Source organism: Ochotona princeps, chromosome 4 (genome assembly GCF_030435755.1).
Source record: "Ochotona princeps isolate mOchPri1 chromosome 4, mOchPri1.hap1, whole genome shotgun sequence".
NCBI classification, from domain to species: Eukaryota; Metazoa; Chordata; class Mammalia; order Lagomorpha; family Ochotonidae; genus Ochotona; species Ochotona princeps.
Window position 1 is genome coordinate 98,057,786 of NC_080835.1, and position 9,718 is coordinate 98,067,503.

Genomic DNA, 9,718 nt, shown 5'->3' on the forward strand with positions numbered 1-9,718 from the left:
GACATCAGGGCTGTGACATCCCCTGCCGGTTCGGACCCTACCCCGCTCCTGCCACTGGGTGAACTAACATGGGCACCACGGGAACTGGTGGTGCGACAGACGTACTGCTTGCTGTTAGGGGTGAGGTGACTGTCCAAAACACACAGGAGGACAGTACTGGGATCAATTGCAATAAGGGAAAGAAAGTCCAATCCAGGCAAATCTGATGCCAGGCTTGACACTAGCAAGTGGTGGAATAGTGACCAGCAGTCTGTTGATGAAGGCGGAAAGGCAGCAGAACGAACCAGGGTCGCCGGGCACTCTCACAGGTGGCTGGTCCCTCAGCACCCCCTTGGTGGGCTGCTTTGCTTTTCTAACATAAAAGTGCATTTCCTTTCGGCAGGAGGGTCTTCTTCATCAGAACTTTGTATTGGTAGGTCACTAACAGCCACTTTCTTCTTGCTTGTCTCAGGGGCTAGTCACTGAACAAGGCTTACTGAGGACACTTGAACTTTCTACATTTGTACATGGTTGACTGGATACTTCCATTGCTTCTTTCCTTGGTCTCATTGGACACCAGGAACCATCTTATTCGAATTTGATTTCATCCACATCAGAACAATCAATGAGAATTTCCATAAACAGCCCATCTAATATTAGACTTTCATAAGCAGCTTTCTTGTCACACACACAAATCCAAGTGGGTTTCTTATCTGTTTGTAGATGAAGGGCAGCACTGCATGGCACAGGACCTTCAGCCTCATTTCCCCTAAAGGACAGTCAAGGATAGCCGAAGGCTAGTTGTAGCAATTTTGCCACAGGATCTGCTGTAAGTTTCTTCTTTAATCAGTGCTCTGGAATGATCAGGATTACTAACACCTTTCATTTTTCATCTCTGTAATGACATGAAGTGAGCTGTCATACAGGATATATGGACACGGAGTAATTCGTTCCAATCTCAGATGCCCAAAAGATGGAAATCTGGTTTGGCTCTTCCGGGGATGACCGAACTAAAGACATGCTATTCAAGGGACACCCAGGACGCTTCTGTTCAATTCTGTTTTCAGGTGGTGCTGCATAGCCAGGCAAAGGAAACAGTTTTCCATTTACTGTTATATGCCAACTATGAGGGTAGTTATCCTCTTGAGGACAACCTGTCTCTGCCAGGCAAAGTCACCACTGAACTTGTGCCCGCCAGCCAGCAAAAAAATCCCTGGGTAATGCAGATCTCTCACTCGTTGAGGTGTCAACACAAAAATTTTAAAAAAAAAAACCTCTCTTGAAAGCATTGAGTATGGTTTTGAACTTGTGGGCTTGATGAGAACATGAAGGACATGATAAAAGGGCAGGTTGGACAGGAGGAAATGTGGGAGATTAACGGGGTCCCTCATCCAGCGAGTGAAGCTCCGACACAGGTGCTTGCTCTTATGAGGATTTATTGAAGGACAAACTAATTACATAACATAACAAAACAAGAAATCCAAGTATAATACAGAAGGGCAGTAACTACAGTATATTTACAGGCTTCCTCTTCTACTACTACTACTACTACTCTACCACTACTCCTCTTTGTTCTTCTTCTCCCTTGTTCTCTCTCAAACTTAGGTTAAAACCCTATCAACAGCCAATTGCAACAGGGCTGCTTGGCCACGCATCAAACACACCAATCACAGCCTTGATCACGCACACACACACCAATCACAACTCTGATCACACGCACACCATGCAGACTGCATGAGACCTTGAACCAATCCTCTGCAACTTCCTAAAACTTGTTTACTGCCTTTGTGCCGTGAGAAGACAATAACAAGCGCCATCTTGGGGCAAAGTCCCGCTCTCCACAATTCCCCCTTTTTGTTTTATTAACTAAGGGATCGTGCCTGTCTTAGGTGTTCCAAATTCAGCTTCCCTTACCCGTCATCGGCTAACCACCTGGCTCGTGGCGCCTGTCTTAGGTTGGTAAAGCCTTATTGGATACTTACCCGTCATTGACTACCGATCCAGCATGTTAAGCCATACTTTAGGGGAATCATTCTTTTGGAGAGCGAGAACGGCTTGAGCCAGGATCTGCTGTTGCAGGAGGTTCTTACGCGATTGATTCTTGGTATACACATACATTCCACAGTTGCAAACACACAAAAACACTAAACCACCAGAAAAATAAACACTCCAGAAAAATGATGCGTGGCGGTAGGGCTAGAGAAGAGAAAATCCCACCATCTACTATTGGAATCATGCTCTATAGCAGTCTGCACTTGAAGTAACTTGCCACTAGTTATAGTGGTGGCTACTTGATACTCTTCCAACTGTTTTTCATTACGCTTCAAATGATTTTTCAGCTGTTCAGAATTTTGAAGGATTTGTGCGATGGGCAAAGAAACAGTAATTGATGGCAGAGGCAACACACGAGGCATCCAAGAGACTTGAACATCCTCCACCAGATCAGGCAACAGATAAAAAATATCACCAAACCAATAAAGAACCTCAAGGTGCTCAATGCACCCAACAAATGGAGAGGGTAATCCCATAAATGCCAATTCATCAGACCTAGCATTAGCTAAGCAAATATACTGAGGCTTAACTTCATACAACACAGAATAATTAGCTGCCGGAAACACAGTAAAATGACATACATTAATAGCATGTGTTAACAAACAAGGCTCTACAGATCGAACAAGACCATTACACACTGGACCTCCATCTGTAGGAACACAATCTTGCAATTGAAATGTAACATTATGTTCATCAATATGAGTTCCATCAATTTGAGGCCTTAGAAAAGTGGAATCAACCAACACAGGTAATACATGAAAGGAACATAGCACTTTGGTAACTTGAGGAAAATAATAAACTGCCATTCCATAACACCACGTCGGGGTACAGTTAGTAGGAGATTGTACAGTAGATATCCAGGCGTCTTTAGGTATTGGTAGCATCGAACGCCACATGGTCACATGTCCTTGCATTAACAGCCGTTGAGTATTCTCCTTCTGAATCAGCATAAACATATTTTGCATAGAGCACTTAGTCCAATTAAAAAATTTATTAATGTTCTGATCACCAAGACTTTGTTGAACCATAGTCTCATTAAAAATCTGCAATAGATGCTTTTCATATCCAAGGGTTTGCTGATGAGGAATCACAGTAGAAGGTAACCAGCGAGCATTAATGTTGATAGCTTCTCCCACATCATGTCCAACTCGCTTAATTTTATGCCTCAAAGTCTCCAAGTCTATGGAATTTGCTATTCCAAATCCAGCACCTGTACCATCTAATAAAGTATTATACCATGCACGTTTACGCCGTAGACAAGGACTCAATTCTGGAAAAGTTATATTGAAATAGACAATAGTTTTAGGGGCAGCAATCGAAATGTTGACACAAGTGCGGGGAATACGTACAATTTGAGTATCATTAGAATATTTGGTCTTATGCAACCCAATACTGACCCAGATATGATCGGCCCAGTGTATTCGTCTATAAATGGGAGTGCTATTAGTACATAGTATAAATTGAGAAGAAGAAACATTAAAATTCAACTTAGATTGATTACAATTCAAAACTGCCTGCCATAGGCTCTCCACATAACGATAATGTATTGACAAATTCACTCTACAACAATTAATACTAATATTAACTAGGGGACGTATAGATATAATGATATTAGTAGAACTAGAAAGTATTTTCCGATAATTCTTTCTTCCTTTCCATGTGGTAATATTATCCTTAGAAAAAGCATCAACCTGAACGATATGACAAAGCTGGTTTGCAGGACAGGTGAAGGTATCTTGGGTTCGAACACGAGTGGAATTCACCCATCCCCATCTCCAGGTTAGGTGCTTGGCAATGGTAGAATTAGTCAGCGGGAATCCTGGAGTCCATGCCTCCATTTTCTGAAGAAACATCAGTCCGGTCAGCATCCACCACATCCACAGGTTCATCTTGCTCTGATTTTCTTATTGTTCGTGTTAAACGTTCTGGCACCCACACTGGTCCGTCCGAGTCCTGCGGAAAAACACAAACTGCACCTCGCGTCCGTCGTAGGACAGGATGCAGGCCCTTCCATTGTTTCATTAATACATCCTTCCACATCACCCAATCCTTACTAAAACCTAGGCCTGCTGCATGACGCTCAGCAGCAGAACGACCATCCAAATCCAAATTCAAAAAATTACCTGAAGACCCAAAACCTCCATCACCTCGACTTGCACTGCGACTTCTCCAACGTGCCTGGCAACTAGGAAGAACTAACAATTGGGCAATGCGCTCCCCTGGAGTAATAACTGTAATACCTCTAGGTGAAGAAAGCATAACTTTGACAATGCCTGTGAAGTCTGAATCTATTACTCCTGGGTGAACAACTAGACCTCGCATAGTTTTTGAGCTCCGTCCAAACACTATTCCTACTGTACCATCAGGGAGAGGCCCTTTGAAATCTGTCTCCAGGGCTTGTGGGCCCATCTCTGGAGTCAGTACCAAGTGGGAGGTGGCACAGAGGTCCAGTCCCGCGCTGTCAGGTGTGGCTCCGCGAATGACTCCTCCTTCTGTGCCTGTGGGTCCTGATGCACCCCGTAAGCTCTGTAGGGGCCCCTGAATGCTGGGCCCCACTGCCCGTTTTTTGGCCTGTAACTTCTGACCAGGGGGCGGCCAATCACATCGGACATTGACCTGCATTCATGTGCCCAATGATTTCCCTTTCCACAACGTTGGCAAAGCCTAGGTCGCGAAGTCGGTCGAGCCGGCCCTCTCTGGCGACAATCCCTTCTAAAATGTCCCAACTTCCCACATTTAAAACAAATGTGAGTACGACTTTCAGCCTGTCTTTCCTGTCGCATAGCATTCATGATGACTTTAGCCTGCTCTTTAGCCTGAATTACTCCTGCAGTAACTTGGTCATGCACATCCCTACAGAGTTTTATCCAAGTATCTAGTGGCTTATGCTTCCATGGGCGTATAGCCTCACGGCACCATCTATTTGCATTCTCATAGGCAAGTTGCTTTACCAGAGGCATGGCTTGTTCCACATCTGGGAATAATTTCCCTGCCACTTCCATGAGACGGCTCACAAAGTCTGCATAAGGCTCATTAGGTCCCTGAGTCACCTTTGCAATGGAATAACGCACATCACCCTTACTCTGTATTGCCTTCCAAGCTCCAGTGGCTATGTTAGCAACCTGTAAATACAATGGCTCAGGGTACTGAATCTGCTGTTGTTGGCCAGCATGAGCACCTTCCCCTAATAATGCCTCCTCATTCCATGTGGGGTTCCCAGCCTGAGCATTACGGCGGGCAGTTTCTATTGCCAGCTCTCGGCAAGCAGCTCTCCAAAGCAAGTATTGGCCTGGGGAGAGAGTGGCCTTGGCTACATTCCTCCAGTCCTCAGGAGTCAAAACATCAGCAGCCAGCTGATCCAAAACAGCCATAGTGTAAGGCGCATGAACCCCATAAGAATCCACAGCAATCTTCAAATCTTTTATTAGCTTAAAATTTAAGGGGTCATGCAAACGAACTGCAGGGTTCTGGGTCCGGTCCTCTCTAACAGGAAAAACTTGCTTGGCTCCAACAATATCATGCCATGACTGAACCTCCCTGGGCTGCGGCCTCACTGCCTCACTGGGCGCAGCCCCCCTGGGAGGATCGGAGTGTGGCCAAGGCGGTGCACTGGGTGCCACCGGAGGCTCCCCAGGGGGTGGCACAGGAGTCCGTCTGGCCTTTCTAGGCGGCTTTAAGGCTAGCTTCTCGGCGCCCTTGGCCACAGCATCCAGCTCCTCACCCGAATGTTCTTCCTCACTATCCTGACTACTTTCAGGTTCTGCTCTCTCACCAACACTACTTGGCTGAGAAGCTTCCTCCTGAAGTTCGCGAAGAGCTGCTTCACCTTCTTGTAACAATTCCTTGAATTTATCTGTCTTATCTACTAGACAAGACTTAATCAGAGACCAGAATCCCACAGTACCCGGAGGGAGAGGTTTAAGTTGATCAGCTTTAGATAAATCCCTTCCGAGATGTTCCCACTGTGGCACATTTAGCATACCCTCTTCTAAAAACCAAGGGGCATGCTGCTGCACTGTTTGTAAAAATGAAAGCACTGTTTTTGCCTTTACCGGCGTGCCATTTTTCTTCAGCAACCTCTGCAAAAGATTCTGCATTTTTACAGAAGACTGCAAGTTCCCCATTCCGTCGCTTATTGCGACCTTGAAAGGACCTTGAAAGGATCGTCGCTTCACCGCGAGCTTCAAAAGAATTTTTGTTTTTGCAGCAAATTTCAAAAAAATTGTCGCTTTCACCGCGATCATTGGTGTGCACACCCCTGCCGATAGGCAGCTCCCTGAGCTTTTCGCTCAGTCACTTATTTTATTATTATTATTTTTTCCCTTTAGCGGCTTCCTGAGCTATCTGCTCAGTTGCAAACTCCCTGAGCAAAGGCTCAGTTGAAAACTAATTGCAGCTGTAAGCAACTCCCTGAGCGATTTGCTCAGCTAATTAACTTCTTGGTACTCACCGGCTGACTTTTATCATCCGAGCCACGGCACCAGATAACGGGGTCCCTCATCCAGCGAGTGAAGCTCCGACACAGGTGCTTGCTCTTATGAGGATTTATTGAAGGACAAACTAATTACATAACATAACAAAACAAGAAATCCAAGTATAATACAGAAGGGCAGTAACTACAGCATATTTACAGGCTTCCTCTTCTACTACTACTACTCTACCACTACTCCTCTTTGTTCTTCTTCTCCTTTGTTCTCTCTCAAACTTAGGTTAAAACCCTATCAACAGCCAATTGCAACAGGGCTGCTTGGCCACGCATCAAACACACCAATCACAGCCTTGATCACGCACACACACACCAATCACAACTCTGATCACACGCACACCATGCAGACTGCATGAGACCTTGAACCAATCCTCTGCAACTTCCTAAAACTTGTTTACTGCCTTTGTGCCGTGAGAAGACAATAACAAGCGCCATCTTGGGGCAAAGTCCCGCTCTCCACAGGAGATGGCTGCTGCATCAGAAATGCAGGTTTAGTATCTGGGATCAAACAGAACCAACTGGAGAGGATGTGCGTGAGAAGCAACTGAAGGTGTGTGGATTCCGGCCACAGCCAAGTCAGGTTCCACAGTGAGGAGCTAGCATCCAAACTGAACACTGAGGGCTTGATGGTGCTAAGTCAGCAATCCCTTCTAGAGTCCGTGGATTTGGGCATGGAAACAATTCCTGGATTTTAATCTGCACAGCAGGGCTGCAGCCACTCTTCAACAAATGCTCTCATCAGGAGGTCATGTTTGCATCCCTTCTTCTCCTTCCAGCAAAGCCCAGTAACACTTGTAGTTCAGAAACCCTAAAAGTAGAAACTATATTCCTCAACTGCTGGAAATCTGCCATTTTATACCCCTCCCGGGCTCCACTGCTCCTGCTACCACCACAACCCCTCCCGCTACAGCCACCCACACTGCTGCCTCCAGCGCCACCCTGCACTGGGCGCCGCCCAGCAAAAAATTACTAAGAGAGAAGGAGGAATGGGGAGAGAGCAAAGAAAATATACACCTTCTGTTAACATTTTAGGGAATCTGAGTAAGCCAGGTTGAAAGTTCCCTACAGGGCCTGGCATGGTAGCCTAGCAGCTAAAGTCCTCACCTTGCATGGACCAGGACCCCATATGGGTGCCAGTTCTAATCCCAGCAGTCCCGCTCCCCATCCAGCTCCCTGCCTGTCGCCTGGGAAAGCAGTTGAGGATGGCCAAAAGCCTTGGGACCCTGCACCCGCGTGGGAGACCCAGAAGAAGCTCCAGGCGCCTGGCTTCAGATTGGCGCAGCTGCAGACATTCTGGTCACTTGGGGAGCGAGTTAGCAGTCAGAGGATCTTCCTCTCTGTCTCTCTTCCTCTTTGTATATCTGACTTTGCAACAAAACTAAGTAAATATTAAAAAAGAAAGTTCCCTACATTAGTTCTGTAAGTTTTCAGCAACATTGAAATTACTCCCCAAAACACAAAATTGCAGACATTGGGAGGGAAAATGAGTTCTGAATCCTCTCGCCTGGAAGGGCTGTGTAGTGGTTAGGGCTTGGGAGCCCTCTGTGTCCCACGGTGCAGTCTGGCTTTGTCTTCTCTAGTTCCTGGCTCCAGCGCCCTGCTGATGTCCTCTGGGACACAACAGGCTATGACTCAAGTACCTGGGTCCCTCCAAGCACCTGAGACCCAGGGTAATTTCCCCACTCTGGCTTCAGCCTGGTCCTGCCCTGCTGATGCAGGCATCTGCACAGTGAACCGGTTGTTGCAAGATGTATGTCTCTGTCTGTCTCTCTCACACACACACCAAAGATCACCCTCACACCTTGATCACACACAGAGTAGGAGCCTAGGACCCCCAGACAAGGGCATCTCTCAATGTTCTACACATCCCAGGCACCAGAGGCTGCAGCAGGCAGAAACCCTCCTGTGCAGACCTGGGTCCCGGGGAGCACAGTGCTTCCAGCTCTGCACACGGCCCTGTGCAACTGGGAAGGTACTGAGCAACACCAGGCTCCAGGCATTCCGGGGGACAGGGAACTGAGCACTGTGAACGGAACCCTGAGCCCAAGAGCAGCCCCCCTGGGGCACCACCCTCACTGCACCCTCCCTCTGTGGCATTAGCAAACCACTGAGTGAAGTGGGAGGCAGATAGCAAGAGAGATAGAGAGCCGGGTGACCTGCAGCGATGCCATCCACTTGTCCACAGTTGCATGGGCTTCTGGGGCAGGTCTCACCACAGGTGCTGGCAAGACTCGGGATCTGTAAGCGCAAAGGCCCTGAGGCCAGGCACACACACAGCCTCCCAGGAGTGCCAAGGAGCCCAGCAAGGCCAGAACATGTGAACAGGAAGGAGAGCACATACTGAGATGGCACTGATCATGCAACCTCACCAGTGACCGGGAACCTGACCCTGAAGACAGGGCCTGGAGGAGGAGGCTGCTGCTTCCGTGTGACACAGCTACACAAGGCTCCTGTGTGACTGCCTTGGTGGCCCCAGGCGGCTGCAGCAGGCTCCCATGTGACACTGTCCCCATGGCCTTGGGCAGCTGCAGCAGGCTCCCGTGTGACAGTGCCCCTGTGGCCCTAGGTGGCTGCAGCAAGCTCCTGTGTGACTGCTCCCGTGGCCTCAGGCGGCTGCAGCAGGCTCCCGTGTGACTGTCGTGGCCTTGGGCGGCTGCAGCAGGTTCCTGTGTGACAGTGCCCTCATGGCCTTGGGCAGTTGCAGCAGGCTCCTGTGTGACTACCCCTGTGGCCTTAGGTGGCTGCAGAAGGCTCTCATGTGACTGTCATGGCCTCGGGCAGCTGCAGCAGGCTCCTGTGTGACAGTGCCCCCATGGCTTCAGGCAGTTGCAGGCTCCTGTGTGACTGCCCTGGTGGCTGCAGGCAGCTACAGAAGGCTCCATGTGACAGTGCCCCTGTGGCCCCGGGCATACTGGCTGTGGCTCTCACCTCCATGCAAAATGTCTGAAGTGATGTCTTACATCTATAGTGGTGTCAAGGCAAACAAATGCTCCCATGACTCTAGTCTAAAACTCTTGTCATTTCAAACCCAAGGAAGACATATTCCTGGACCTCTGAAGGCAGCACAGGTCTCAGGACACACCCTATACATCTGGCCAAGAAGTGGGCCTGAGAACTCCACCCATGACCCTGCCGTCAGCCCCAGGTGCCCCCCAGGAGTCAGTTGCACAGGGCAGGAGTGGCTCCGGGTGCCCTCCACAG

The 9,718-nt window shown here is 48.3% G+C and overlaps 1 pseudogene; it reads right to left on the reverse strand.

Annotated features, from left to right (window-relative positions):
- Nucleotides 1-462: 462 nt before the first annotated feature.
- LOC118758565 (E3 SUMO-protein ligase PIAS2-like) lies at nt 463-7,369 on the reverse strand (annotated as a pseudogene).
- Nucleotides 7,370-9,718: the final 2,349 nt, after the last annotated feature.